General features: G+C 48.4%; 1 non-coding gene across 1 annotated transcript; it reads right to left on the reverse strand.

Annotated features, from left to right (window-relative positions):
• Positions 1–4,174: 4,174 nt before the first annotated feature.
• Positions 4,175–4,313, reverse strand: LOC114810987. The gene has a single exon (XR_003758673.1). It is a non-coding gene; the product is annotated as a small nucleolar RNA SNORA7 (small nucleolar RNA).
• Positions 4,314–11,770: the final 7,457 nt, after the last annotated feature.

The raw sequence follows: 11,770 nt of genomic DNA on the forward strand, positions 1-11,770 counted from the left end.
TAAAGGCTCTTCCCTTTCCTTTCCCTCCAGGGTAAAGGAAGGATTTCAAAACTTCCAGGACATTCTGGGTCCCCGCTCTTAGGACCTTTGTGAACTGGGAGCAGTGGCAGTAAAGAAGTTATGATGTGCGCCTTACCTCAGATTTGTCACTGCTGCCCATCTTCCCCCAACCCTCCACCTAGCCTGGGTGGCCTGGTCAAATTGGGCAGGGTCTGGCAAAGGCCCCCGACCCCCTTTGATTTGGGTATCTGAAATCTGGGTGATCCAAGCCAGCTTTGGTTCCCAAGTATTTCCAATCACCACTTTTCTAATAATAATAATAATAATAATGGTATTTGTTAAGCTCTTACTATATGCCAGGCACCGTACTAAACACTGGGTGGTACGAGCAAATCAAGTTGGACACTGTTCCTGTCCCACGTGCCGCTCACAGTTTCGATCCTCATTTAACAGATGAGGAAACTGAAGCCCAGAGAAGTGAAGAGACTTAACCGAGGTCCCACAGCGGACAAGCGGTGGAGTTTGACTCCCAGGCCTATTCCCTAGCCACTCTGCCATGCTGCTACTAGGTCGGAGGCTGAAGCCGTTATCTGGATGATTGCTCCCACACCCAGCTGGCTACGCTGTGGAGAACAGGCCCCTTAACCGTTGGGTTTAAAGTACTGGACTCCACTGGCAACGAGTCAAGAAGATTTAACAAGAAGTGAATAACTGCCTGAGCTTTGCCAGAGGCTAAGAAGAAATTTCCGGCAGCAACAAGGAAGCATCGCTGGCCTCTGGCTTCCAGGCTCTCTCTCTGCCGCTCCACTCCTTTCTGATATGCCCTCCTTTCAGGCTAGCAAGGAAGCAATCCATCAATTGTTTTTGTTGCGAACCTACTTCTTTGCTTCTCCCAAGCAATTCTCCTCACTGTCCTTCCAAGGAAGCAATCCATCAATTGTTTTTGTTGAGAACCTACTTCTATGCTTCTCCCAAGCAATTCTCCTCACTGTCCTTCGCTTTCACCTCTCAGGGTTTAGACCCCCTGCTCACACCCTTCCCTCCATCTGGAACCCCGTCACCATCACGCGGGGACGGGTTCGAGGATCGGTACGGCGAGAGTGATAGAAATCAAAAGAGCTGAGCCGTGCGAAATTTATTCCACGTGGCAAAGTGAACTTCCCTTTCAGGAGGAATATATTTATTTTTAGTTTGGCGCCCTGTGCCCTACAACACCCTGCGTCATTCAAACTGAAGGCTTCCTTCTTGGGGGGGAATTGGCGTATGCGTTACACGTATGTGGTGAAATGCCTAGCTTCTACCCACAAATGTTTCCCTCTGTGGAGGTATTCAATTATGCGTTACACATGGCGAAGCACCTAGCTCCCATCTACCAATGCTTCCCACTCGGGAGGAATTCACCTATGCATTACTTGCATGTGGAGAAGCACCCTAGCTTCCAGCCCCACAAGCATTCAGCGGGAGACTCACCACTCCCACGGCTTCTCACTTGGTGTGGCCAGAGATGACCCGCAGTCAGCTGCTGTGAATCTCGATCGACTGCTCAGGACATCAGGGGCAGCAGGCATTTTTTACCTGCCCTTCTGGGTCATTCATGCTTCTGGTTTCTGTTTATCCAATCACTGGCTCCCCATCTCTCCCACCTTTCCTCCTCCTCCATGCCTTATTTGGTTGGCACAAGGACTAGGGACACCTCCACTTTTGTGGACTTTGGGAATGTCTAGCGGTTTCGGTAATAGGATGGTGCCATGGGGATGCCTAGAAGTTTCGGTTTTGGTGCCCCTCCCACACTTTCGAGTCCCAGCTTGCTCGTTCAGGAAGTCCTGGATAGTGTTTTGACCTTGAGATGACGGGTTCCTTGGTTCACCTTGGAACACTCCCCATTCAAATTCCCCAGCTCTTCCCATCTTATTATTAATAATAATAATGATAATATTTGTTAAGCGCTTACTATGTGCCAGGCACTGTTCTAAGCACTGGGGTTGATACAAGATAATCTGGTTGGACACAGTCCCTGTCCCTGTTCCACAGGGGGGCTCACAGTCTTAATCCCCACCGCACAGATGAGAAAACTGAGGCCCAGAGCAGTGAAGTCACACAGCACACAAGTGGTGAAGTCGGGATTAGAACCCAAGTCCTTCTGACTCCCAGACCCGTGCTCTATCCTCTAGGCCACCCTGCTTCTCAAGTCCCCTGTGACCCAGGAGGGGACTGTGGAAAGGGAGGCGGTTTGGAGGTGGCTTTAAGAGGGATGGCAAATGAGAGGGGGCGTGGGACACTTAATAGTTCAGAAAGGCTTAATTTGGGGCCTTTTCCAAACTACACAGAACATTTGGGTCTTGTCAGACAGAAGGAATGAACAAGATTCAAAGGCAGTCCAAACTACTGGGGGAGTGAAAACAATTGAACCTCACTATGAGAAACTAATGGAGGGAGACCATAATAGCGCTGATGACCCTAAAGGGTTAGCACTCTCCAAAGAATCAAAAATTCACAGCTAGGCAGAAGGGACGGATTCTGGGTAACCTCTTCTGGCCCAGTTGTCTAAGTCGTTGCCCACCTCTATCTACACTCAGCTCAAAAAGAATAATCTGGCCACCCCAGGAGGATGGAGAGGGAGACCCCCAGACCCAAGAAATCCAAGGCCTAGGGAGAACAACACCACTAGGAAACATAAATGGTCATCTGGGACATTACATAAGTACTTAGTACAGTGCTCAGCACAAAGTCAGGGCTCAGTAAATACGACAACAGAGTGATTACACTGCAAGGTCCATAGGGGTAGGAGATAGGCTTCTGTGATATATGTTCCCAAGCTTCTAGTACAATGCTCTACAACAAAGGGTGCTGAAGAAATACCGTTGAGGAGGAGAAGGAGCAGGAGGAGGAGGAGGAGAAAGAGGAAGAGGAAAAGGAGGAAGAGAAAGAGGAAGAGGAGGAGAAAGGAGGAAGAGAAAGAGGAAGAGGAGGAGGAAGAGGAGGGTGATGATGATGATGTACACTTCTGTCGATCGGAGGAGAGAAATTAGTGTCCATGTCACAGCACTTCTCCCTTTCTACATAATGAATAGTAATAGCATTTATTTAGCACTTACTGTGTGAAGAGCACTGTACTAAGTGCTGGGAGAGAATGCACAGGTAAGAATTAAACATAGTTCCTAGCTTTTGGGAGGCTCATAATCTAAGAATCTGAACAGGGAGAAGGAGCTGGAGGCAGACACATCCGGAATGAAGAAACATTAAAACATACCGACAAATACATGAAATGCAAACAGAATCAGTAGGGTTCTGTGGTTAAAAGAGCAGAATTTCAGGCTCCTTGAGGTCCAAGATCAGGGCACACCCAGAGCCACTCATCTTTTAGGAGTTTTGTGGAAGTTTCATGCTGTGGGAACATGCAGGAGCAACTTTTATCCCATCCTGGGGACAGGGAGCCTGCTGGGTGCGGGGACTATGTGGCAGAAAGGAAGGTGGCAATCACCACAGAGTCCAGGAGGACCCGGGAGCAATTTATCTCCAGTTGGATGGGCACAGAGCCTGTTGGGAGCAGGGACCCTCGGTGGGAGAGAAGGTGGCAGTTATGACAATGCTTTTCTCGGTAGTGATGGAGGATCTGAGACAGCGCAAAGGTGGGAGGGGTGAGAGGAGAGGCAGTTCACAGGAAAGCCAAAGCAACCCAAGTTCCAGATTCTGCATGTCCAGAAGACTGGGCAGCTTCGGCAGCCAAGTCCTGAACCCTGAGATCCTTATCCCAGGACTACTATGGCCACCCTGCCCTCCAGGTCCTCGGGGTCTGGGGCCCAGAGCCGGAGGGCTGAAGGCACGGTGCCCATCTTGAAGCCATAAGTAAGTCTCCCCTCCCACCTTGGAGATCCTTCCACCATCCTTTTTTGGGGCCCCCAGTGGATCTTGGATGTCTGTATAGCACATACATGAGTACTATAGATAGATCTTGTCTTATGCCTTCGAGTCATTTCCGACCCATAGCGGCACCACGGATACATCTCTCCCCGAAAGTCGGGCTCTTCATCTGCAATCATTCTGGTAGTGGATCCGGAGTTTTGTCGGTAAAAATACGGAACTGGTTTACCATTGCTGCCTTCCATGCAGTAAACTCAAGTCTCCGCCCTCGACTCTCTCCCATGCCACTGCTGCCCAGCACGGGTGAGTTTTGACTTGTAGCAGATTGCCTTCCACTCACTAGCCACTGCCCAAGCTAAGAATGGAATGGGTAGGCCTCTGCTTGACACCTCCCTCCCGTAGCCGAGACCAATAGAGGACTGGAAACTCTCCAGGTGCGAGCCTGAGAGGGGAATATAGATAGAGCTCCTTTAAATAATTCTAAAGGAATACTGCACCCCAAAAGATCACAAGAATCTTCTTCTCTGGCGGGTCAACGGGGTTGAATGGGCAACTTTCTAAAGCTCTTCCCCAGCCCATGTTTCCTCCGTTCTGAGTCATTCCGACTTCCGACCTAATCGGGGCACCCGCCCACCTGCCTAGCACCAGGCTGTGGTTTCTCGGACTGCGCTAACACCAGCCACCCTTTAAACCCTCCTACGGACCCTGCCCGAAGGTCACCCCCGCCTCGAAAAGTCACCGTCTCCCTGCTCCTTGTGTTCAGGGTACAGCCTGGCACTGCCATCTCCCTCACGGCGGCACCGCGTACTGAGAGGCTCCATCAAGGGTGGTCGGTGGGAATAGGCAACACGGCCCCTCTGTCCACTACTAACCCCTCCGGGGGAAGAGAAGAGAAAAACAGATCCAAGGGCACAGTGAAGGTCGCAGACGCCAGAGAGAAGGCTGAGCCAAACTCACCACAGGGTCAGAATCCCAGACCCCACAGGCAGAAAGAGTGGAGAGTAAAGCGGTAGTAATAGCCAGGGAATCAGGTCAGAGCAGAGAGGCAATCAAACTCATCACTTTGCCCCCAAGAACAGGTTGGCTTGTTCCACGGAGCCGCAGCTGGGATGACTTGATGGAAACACTTAGTCGTGCCTGGTGTCTGAGTCCATCCCTAACTGTCCCAGCATCCACAGAGGGAGGAAAGCAGATCATAGAGACAGGGATGAGGGCCAAGGGCAGGGACTGACGAATAGATTCATTTCGGGTTTCCTGTGTTAGGGGGTCCAAGCTGAAAATTGAAGCCTCAGTTTCCCCACCTCCCTTCCTTGCTCTCCCAACAGGACTCATTGGCTGACCCCAGAGGAACAGAACGTCGGCTAGTTTGGAAAGCTCGTTGTGGGTAGGGAATGTGTCTGTTATATTGTTATACTGTAGTCTCCCAAGTGCTTAGTACAATGCTTTGCACACAGTTTTACTCTCCCCACCTTCAAAGCCTAACTGAGGGCACATTTCCTCCAAGAGGCCTTCCCTGACAAGCCCCCTTTCCTCTTCTCCCACTCCCTTCTGAATCATCCTGACTTACTTCCTTTGTTCACCCCTGCCACCTCGCCCCTTGCCCCTAGCTCCACAGGACTTTTGTACATATCTGTCATTTTTTAATTTATATTAATGTCTGTCTCCCCCTCCTCTAGACTGTAAGCTCACTGTAGGCAGGGAACGAGTCTGTTTATTGTTGTATTCTCCCAAGCGTTTAGTAGTTATCTGCATGTGGTAAGCACTCAATAAATACCATTGAATGAATGAGTGAAGAGTAAGTGTTCAATAAATATGAATGAATGAATGAATGAATGAATGAATGAATGAATGAATGAATGAATGAACGAACCAGCATTAGCTGATGCTTTCAAATGAATTTCACACTCATCAATCTAGGGACAACAGAGCAGAATGGGGTGGGTGGCTCTGCTTGCCATCTGCATTTCTGTAGCAAAACACTTGGAAGAATACAATACAAAAGACACATCCCCTGCCCTCAACGAGCTTTCCAAACTGGCCGATGTTCTGTTCCCCCGGAGTCAGCCACTGAGTCGCTCCTGTTGGGAGAGCAAGCAAGGGAGGGAGGGAAACTGAGGTTTCCTTTTTCAGCTTGGACCCCTAACGAAGGAAACTTGAAATGAATCTGTCAGTCAATAGTCCCTGCCCTTGGCCTTCATCCCTGTCTCTGTGGAACTACTATCCTCTCTCTGTGGATGCCGGGACAGAGTTATGGATAATGATAATAATAATTATAGTATTTGTTAAGCACTTCCTATGTGAAGAGCACTATTCTAAGCGCTGGAGTAGATACAGGGTAATCAGATTGTCCCACATGGGGCTCACATTTTTTTAATCCCCATTTTTACAGATGAGGTAACTGAAGCACAGAGAAGTTAAGTGATTTGCCCAAGGTCACACGGCAGACAAGTGGTGGAGCCGGGATTAGAACCCACGACCTCTCACTCCCAAGCCCAGGCTCTTTCCATTAAGCCAAGCTGCTTCTCAATGGATGTACCAGACAGGACTAAATGCTACATTCTTTCAGAGCTTTTCAAGATTGCAGTAAGCCCCGCGTGAGGGTTGTGGGCTGGAAGGGGGTTTCTGGGTTTCTTTCCAGAACTCTGAATTTTAGAGATCCTTGTTCAGAAATGTCACCCCTCCTGACTCACTGTCAGAGCCATCCCAACCTCAAATGGCCAGATCCCACCAACTTGACATTGCTCAACCTCGAATGGCAAGAAAAGAGAAGCAGCATGGCTCAGTGGAAAGAGCACGGCCTTGGGAGTCAGAGGTCATGAGTTCTAATCCCAGATCCACCTCTTGTCAGCTGTGTGACTTTGGGCAAGTCACTTAACTTCTCTGGGCCTCAGTTACCTCATCTGCAAAACAGGGATTAAGACTGTGAGCCCCACGTGGGACAACCTGATCACCTTGTATCCCCCCAGCGCTTAGAACAGTGCTTCGCACATAGTAAGCGCCGAACAAATGCCATTAATAGTATTATTATTATTATTATTAAGACATCAGCGCCACCTACCGGTCCTAATCAACATCCAAAGGCCAATCAGGTCCGCCGCAGAGAAATGCTGCTCTCAACAGACAGCACACAGTCGGCAGGATGGCTCTGGGTCAGTCAATCTTATTTATTGAGCACTTACCCTTTGCAGGACACTGTACTAAGCACTTGGGAGAGTACAATATAACAGATTCATTCCCTACCCACGATGAGCTTACAGTCTAGAGGGGGCCTTGAGGTAAGCTTTTATGTAGACCACAGTGCCGGATCTGGCCTATGGCCTATGGTGGCTCTGCTTCGCTCTTGTTAGCAGGACTCCTGGGAAGAGCCCAGGCAGGCGACGGAGGCGGTGCCGATTCGATCTGTTGGAGATGCCAGTCGCCCCTTGAAGCGAAACAAGGGGAACTGGGGGTGGATGGAAGTAGAGGAACTTCAGATTTTCAAATTTCCTCCGCCCCACCCTCCCCCACGCTCTAAGGTTCCCAGTGAGAGAACGTGGGCTTGTCAATGGGATACGTGTCTGATTCCCAGTTTGTCAATGTCATGGCAACTAATCAGTCACATCTCTTCCGGGGGTCTTCCCTGACTAAGCCTTCATTTCCTTTTCTCCCACTTCCTTCTGTGTCACCCCGATTTGCTCCCTTTATTCACCAATCCCTCAGCTCCACGGCATTTAATAATTGTGATATTTGTTAAGGATTTGCTATCTGTTAAGCGCTGGGGTGGATAAAAGCAAATAGGATTGGACACCTTCTCTGTCCCACATAGGGCTCACAGTCTCAATCCCCATTTTACAGATGAGGTAACTGAAGCCCAGAGAAGTGAAGCGATTTGCCAAAGGTCACACAGAAGACAAGGGGCAGAGCCGGGATTAGAACCCATGCTCTTCTGACTCCCAAATCCAAGCTCTATCCACTACACCAAGCTACTTTTCTTTTATGCGTAGCCTCTTGTTGAGATTGTGTGCATCTCAGCCAACCTTGCCTTTTTCTTCAGACTTTCTGAAATGTTAATATTTCCCAAAAGTTCCAGAGAGGGAAGTGGGACTGAAGCTGAAATTTCAGGATAGCCCCACCATATGGGTTCAGACAGTCACCTTACTTCAGGAATCTTGTGCTCCCTACAACTCTGATCCCTGGAAAGGGGGTTCCGAAAAACTCGGATATCTTCTTACTCTAGGAGGATGTGATGTAAAAACAGCATAAGTCACAGAACTGCCTGCATTTCTGCAACTTTGGCAAGTGTAGATTTCAGCGATTGTAGTTGTGGTTTTCGTTAAGCGCTGTACTGAGCGCTGGAGTGGATACAAGTCAATCATTCATTCAATCGTATTTATTGAGCGCTTACTGTGTGCAGAGCACTGTACTAAGCCCTTGAATCGGGTTGGACACAGTCTCAGTCCCACGCGGCGCTCACGGTCTCAATCCCCATTTTACAGATGAGGTCACTGAGGCACTGACAAGTGAAATGACTTGCCCAAGATCACACAGCAGACAAGTGGTGGGGCCGGGATTAGAACTCATGAGCCTCCGACTCTCAGACCAGTGCTCTGGCCGCTACAATAATAATAATAATGTTGGTATTTGTTAAGCACTTACTATGTGCAGAGCAGTGTTCTAAGCGCCGGGGTAGATAAAGGGTAATCAGGTTGTCCCACATGAGGCTCACACTTAATCCCCATTTTACAGATGAGGTAACTGAGGCACAGAGAAGTGAAGTGACTTGCCCACAGTCACACAGCTGCCAAGTGGCAGGTCTGGGATTCGAACCCATGACCTCTGACTCCCAAGCCCAGGGTCTTTCCACTGAGCCACGCTGCTTCTCCCACTGGCTGGGCAGAAGGCCAGGGTGGGGGAATGTCTCTTGCCCCCAGGGGTTACGGACCAATTTCTCTCCCTGAAAAAGGAGTAAAATCATTACCTAAATTAAGCTTGATGTTTCCAGGGTCCAAACACTTGGGAAATTGCAGTAACTCGAACCCCGCACAAGAGGGTGTCTTTAACCACAGAAAAAGTCACCAGTCAAAGGTATTTATTGAGTGCTTACTGTGTGCAGAGCAATCAGGAAATCAACCAGTGGTATTAATTGATGGCATACTATGTGCAGAGCACCGTAGTAAGCGCTTCGGAGAGCAAAATACAACCGAATTAACAGACATGACCCTTGGCCATAATGAGTTTTCAGTCTAATTGCTCCAGAGAGTACAATACAATAGAGTTGAGAGACATGTTTCCTGTCCACAGCGAGTTTACAATCTGCAGTAGTTACTAAACGATTCCCCGGATAACTGAAGCCAAGGAATAAGGTTTGATGTTAAACGATTTGGATCTTTCTAATTCCTTCCTAGTGGGCGTTTCTTCTACCACATTCCTCTGCGTCGCCCTTGCACGTGGATTTGAACACTTTATTCACCCCACCCTCAGCCCCACAGCACTTATGTACATATCCATAATTTATCGATTGATATTAACGTCTGTCTCCCCCTCTAGACTGTAAGCTTGTGGTGGGCACGGAATGTGTCTACCAACTCCATTATGTAATAATAATAATAATAATGGTATTTGTTAAGCGCTTACTATGTGCCAAACACTATTCTAAGCACTGGGGTAGATAAAAGGTAATCAGGTTGTCCCACGTGGAGCTCACAGTCTTAATCCCCATTAAAGATGAGGTAACTGAGGCACAGAGAAGTGAAATGACTTGCCCAAAGTCACACAGCTGACAAGTGGCAGAGCCGCGATTAGAACCCATGACCTCTGACTCCCAAACCCTTGCTCTTTCCACTAAGCCCCACTGTTTCCTACAACACTATACTAAGTGCTGGGGTAGATACAAGTTAATCAGGTTGGATACAGCTGACAAGTGGCAGAGCTGGGATTAGAACCACGACTTCTGACTCCCAAGGCTGCCATTAAGCCACATTCTCAAGCGCTTAATACAATGCTCTGCACATGGTAAATGCTCAATAAATACTATTAATTGATAGTTCTTTCGGACTGAAATATCTGGATAATTTAGAGCTCACAGTGTAATTTTTTCCCTAATCAACAGGATACTCACTAGGGTCAGCCTCACCTAAGTTTCCCTTTCATGGCAATGAAACCAAATTTATTGAATGGAATCCACAGGGTCTGTAGGAGTTAATACAGCACTGGTGTCCATGGGAGAACATGGATATTGGGAGAATCCAGCCAAGAGATTGTCCTGACACATTACAGTATCACTCTCCATCCACGATGATGAGGATGATGGTACTTGTTAAGCTCTTACTATATGCCAAGCACTTTTTTAAGCCCTGGGGTAGATACAAGTTAATCAGGTTGAACACGGTCCTTGTCTCACAAGGGGCTCACACTCTTAATTCCCATTTTATAGATGAGGGAACTGAATCCCAGAGAGGTGAAGTCACCTGCCCAAGGTCACACAGCCGACACGTGGCAGAGCAGGATTAAAACCCAGGGCCTTCTGACTCCCAGGCCCGTGTTCTATCCACTAAGCCATGTTCCGTGGAATTCACCCAATAAAGGCAAAGCTTTCAAGAAGGATGAAGCGGTATTTGCTCTCAGAATTAGTTCTATGCTCAAAATGGAAAGTCCAGAATATACAAAATAGTGAAATACTTAAAAGATCAGAGTAAGGGAGTTCTGGCAATATCAAAACTAGTGAAAAAGGAGAATTTCCCTAAACAATAATAATAATATTTATCGTATTTGTTAAGCGCTTACTATGTGCCAAGCACTGTTCTAAGCCCTGGGGTAGATACAAGGTAATCAGGTTGTCCAACTTTGGGCTCACAGTTTTAATCCCCATTTTACATGAGGTAACTGAGGCACAGAGAAGTTAAGTAGCTTGCCCAAAGCCACGCAGCGGACAAGTGGCAGCAGACAAGTGGCAGAGCTGGGATTAGAACCCACATCCTCAGCCTCCCTAACCCGGGCTTTTTCCATCAAGCCACACTGCTTCTCATGCTTCTCTAAAGCATGTTGACCAAGCAAAATGAGAAATCCTGGTCCCTGAAGAACTCTGCCTGAGTATACTACGACTGGGATCAAGTCACATCAATCATTCAGTCAATGCTGTTTATTGAGCACTATGATGCGAAGCACTGTACTAAGCGTTTGATTTACCTAGACCAAGTGGAAAACATTGTTTTCCTGAGCGGGCATTATACTGAAGGTGGAGCGGGGACACCATTAAATAATAATCCTGAGGGGGCTCTAAAGTGGATTTTGACCTGGCCCTGGAACAGAAACCTGCTATAACCCAGAGTTATATTTTGACTTTGCTACTCCGTCATTTGAAGGTGGAAGTTTTTTGTCTGAGAGTTTATCCTTAGCCTGTAAGCTCCCTCTAGATTGGAAATGCCCCTTCCTACCTCTCCTTCTTTCTCTCTTTCTACCGCCCACCCCGCACACTCCGCTCCTCCGCCGCCCACCTCCTCACCGTCCTCCGTTCTCGCCTATCCCGCCGTCGACCCCTGGGCCACGTCCTCCCGCGGTCCCGGGACGCCCTCCCTCCTCACCTCTGCCAAACTCTCTTCCCCTCTTCAAAACCCTACTTAAAGCTCACCTCCTCCAAGAGGCCTTCCCAGACTGAGCTCCCTTTCCCTCTGTTCCCTCTACCCCACCCCCCACTTCTCCGCAGCTAAACCCTCTTCTCCCCCCTTTCCCTCTGCTCCTCCCCCTCTCCCGTCCCATCCCCTCAGCACTGTACTCGTCCGCTCAACTGTATATATCTTCATCGCCCTATTTATTTTGTTAATGAGATGTACATCACCTTGATTCTATCTATTTGCTGTTGTTTTAATGAGATTTTCTTCCCCTTGATTCTATTTATTGCCATTGTTCTTGTCTGTCCGTCTCCCCCGATTAG

This window comes from Ornithorhynchus anatinus, chromosome 3 (genome assembly GCF_004115215.2).
Source record: "Ornithorhynchus anatinus isolate Pmale09 chromosome 3, mOrnAna1.pri.v4, whole genome shotgun sequence".
Lineage (NCBI taxonomy): Eukaryota > Metazoa > Chordata > Mammalia > Monotremata > Ornithorhynchidae > Ornithorhynchus > Ornithorhynchus anatinus.